The 3,564-nt window shown below is 36.4% G+C and overlaps 1 long non-coding RNA gene across 1 annotated transcript; it reads right to left on the bottom strand.

Annotated features, from left to right (window-relative positions):
- Positions 1-679: 679 nt before the first annotated feature.
- Positions 680-2,377, bottom strand: LOC118485569. The gene is made up of 3 exons (XR_004876720.1): positions 2,243-2,377; positions 1,685-1,738; positions 680-871 (listed from the first exon to the last, which is right to left on the bottom strand). It is a non-coding gene; the product is annotated as an uncharacterized LOC118485569 (long non-coding RNA).
- Positions 2,378-3,564: the final 1,187 nt, after the last annotated feature.

Here is a 3,564-nt window from a genome sequence, read left to right as displayed (position 1 = left end):
CAGTGCCCGATCAACTAGTCCTAATTTTTACAACCCCGAGGCTTTTCCAAAATGATTGTATATTTTACTTATACAATACAATTTGTGATTCAAGTTTTATTTGGCTCTGTAAAATAATATACATATTAATGGAGTAAACTGCAATTTTACCCCCTGAGGTTAGGGGTCATTGGCATGTCTACCCCCTAAGGAAATAATTGCATTTTTACCCCCACTGTTTGGGGTTATGTCGCATGTTTACCCCCCGGGCCAAGTTTCCGTTAGATGTTAGCGTTTTCTGTTAATGGTCAAAGGGCAAATAGGTAAATTCGCTTTCCTGTTGACCTGCAACTTCATTTAATCACCCTTTCATCACTTTGAAACGCTGAACTTAATCTAACTCGAAATTGAAGAGCTCCGCACCGGCGATCAGGCATTCTTCAACAATTACAGCAGATTAGAAGTCTGTTACGAGCATGGATCTTCGATTGTGCAAGATACGAGCTGAAGATCAGTATTTCGAACCGACTGAAATGTACCGTAAGTGACATGCAAGCTCACAGGGTCTGAGTTAGGTAAGAATTTAACTTTTTTCTGTGTTAATTTGTTGTTGATGTGTGTTTATGTAAGACCCGACTTAATATAACAAGATTAGCGATACAAAAACTTGCATTTAGTACAAGAATTTAGGAGTTTACAAAAGGTTTCATGATTTTAAGACCTTACATGATCATAATATTCAAGTCATCATGCTACTAGTTAATTTTTAAAACATAGTTTCAAGTGTTTACATGTTACTAAAACAAAATAGACAAAATGCGGAAGCTTTGTTTGGTGTGTTCGGTTCTTGACATGGCTTGATCATCCTCCGAGGTCTAAAGTGCATCTTTACCTATCATACAATTTCATTTAAATGATTAGAAATCAAAGCATTTGAACAAAATAATTAAACACAAGAAACTATAGTTTTCTTTTCAGCCCCTTCACCCGGCCGTATCAAAAGCTCACCCGGCCGTGTCAGCTAAACATGTATATTTCACAGCCCCTTCACCCGACCGTGTCAAATGTTCACACGGCCGTGTCAACTCTGCACATTTATTTTTCACCCAATTTACATCTAAACCTATCCAAACTCTTTTTAATCGCTCGGGGTTCGTTTCTTAACATATCTAAGCTATCATCATTTACCCGGATCCATTATTCATATAGTTTACGCTCCCGTTACCCGGTTTACGTTTTGCTTTATTTTGACCCGTTTGTTTACAAGTTCAACAACTTGTTTTGTTGTCATCTCATGTTTTTAGGCCATTTCACCTATTCCCGTTTTTACCAATTATGGCGTTTCGCTTCCCACTCGTGGGTTGCTTATGCCGTAACCATCATGCTTGTTCCAAGGATTAAACATGCTTTCTTAAATCGTTTGACAATTAAAAATTCCGAGCTTTAATCCCTCTTCAAGGGTTCATGTTTTTGCATCTAGTTAGCGTGTCCGCTTCACGGCTTACGCTTTGTTTATGACCAATCAACGAGTGATGGTCATTGACTTCGACATTTACAACTCAACTTGTTTTGACCCGTTTGGATGTCGAGTGAGTTACACCACTTCATGGACATACCAAACGCCATCATTTTCGCCATATCAATATTAAACATATCTACAATTAGGTTTATCAATATAAATGTAACGAGACAACAAGTCACGTACCTTTCAAGCGCGCGTCACCACCGGCTTGTCCACTTGACGCTCCGGTTTCTTTTCCTATAGAGTTCATTCACAACCCGTTTAGAACTCTTCTGTTTACATAATACGCATAATTTTCCATAACTATACAAACACGCGTTTTAGCTCAAATTTCCAGTTTTTAATCCTCTTTTAGTCATTTTTACAAACACCTTAAGGGCATAATTTCTCAAAATTCGTAAGTGAAGTTCAACACTAGTTATTTAGCCAAGATAAATATCAATTTAGGCTAATTCACATCAATTTTCATATTACTCAAATCTGAACTTGTTTCATAAAACTCAAATTATACTAAGATAACATCATAATCCTAGTGTTCAACATGCTTCTACAAAAACCCGCCTATCACCTTCAATGGTGATTATGGATTTCACAAGAAATAGGCAAAATTTTAACAAGTAATTGTCTAGGGTTTATCCCTAGACACTATTTCATTCCAAACAACTAACATGCAACATCAATTCTGAATTTCTTGAATTCACTCAGAAATTTGGATCAAGATTTTCCATGGAAATTACATACCTTATGATCCCTTTTCAGAGGAGATCATAATTTCGTGCTTGAAAATCGATTTGGAACTGATTTGAACCTCCAATTTGATCAATTTGGCACAAGTTAGGGTTTGGTGGGGGAGCTCTTGTTTGCCCCTATTGTTTGATCGACCAGACACACCTTTTGTGTGTGTTTGGTGTATGTTATTTTGTTTTTAATTAAGTTAAGTTTCAAGTTCTACACATAAGCCCCTCAACTTTTATATAGTTTATAATTCAGGCTTTTTAATTCATTCATGTGTTACTACAAGACCCATAACCATATTTGTTTTATTATGTCGAGACACTAACTAACTAGGTTATTCATTCCTAGTTATTTTATCTTGACTAATGCTGCTATTAGTTTAAAAATAAGATATTTAGAATTTCGGGGTATTACAGTTTACAGGAGAAACCCAATCTCAATTTACCATTAAATTTCACCATGGAGGTAATTTTGTAGAAAACCCAAATAGGAAATACTTTGGTGGGAAGATGAACTACATTGATCATGTAGATTTTAGAGTGTTGAATATTAATGTTTTAGAGGAGATGGTTAAGAAATTAGGATACAATGATGGTTTGTTTTTCTGCATTCATTACAAGGAACCGTACTGTTCGTTGGATTTTGGTCTTAGGACATTAAAATGTGATGTTGACTTAGAGCCTATCTTTGATCATGTGCGTCAATGAGTCCACATGATAGACATGTATGTTGAACACCGTAGGTCAACAATATTGGAAAATACAAGTGAAGGTCCTGTAGGGGCATGTAAAGCAATTGTTCCAGCATCATTTACAATAAATAATCAGAATCATAGTATGAACGAAGATGAGGAAGAGAGTGAAGGAAGTGATCCTGATTATGAGTATGTTGAGGAAGATAATTTGGTTTATGAAATAGAGGTGGATATGTAGAGGTTCATGGCTAATGTTGATTTTACTAGGGAAGAACTGGATGGTTCAAGTGATGGGGATCATGATGATGACAGAAGCGAAGAAGGTCATGAGCCTATTGACCTGGAGGATTTTGAAAGTGGGTCTGATGACAATTCAAGCCTTAGAGATAAGGTTGCCAGGAAGATAAGGAGGAGAAACAAGAGTGCTTTAAAAGGTCCAAATGATCTGCCATTCTATGTTGGTCAGCTTATTGATTACAAGAAAAAGATGAATCAGATGGTGAAAGATTATGCTCTTAAGGCAAGGAGGGATGTGTTTATTCTAAAAAATGAATTGTTAAAGTATAGGGTAGTATGTTTTGGAAGCAATCCACCATTACATGGTCCTGTAAATAAAAAGGGAGAAGAGGGGCAA

Source organism: Helianthus annuus, chromosome 13 (genome assembly GCF_002127325.2).
Source record: "Helianthus annuus cultivar XRQ/B chromosome 13, HanXRQr2.0-SUNRISE, whole genome shotgun sequence".
NCBI lineage: Eukaryota > Viridiplantae > Streptophyta > Magnoliopsida > Asterales > Asteraceae > Helianthus > Helianthus annuus.
This window is presented reverse-complemented; position numbering and strand designations above follow the sequence as displayed.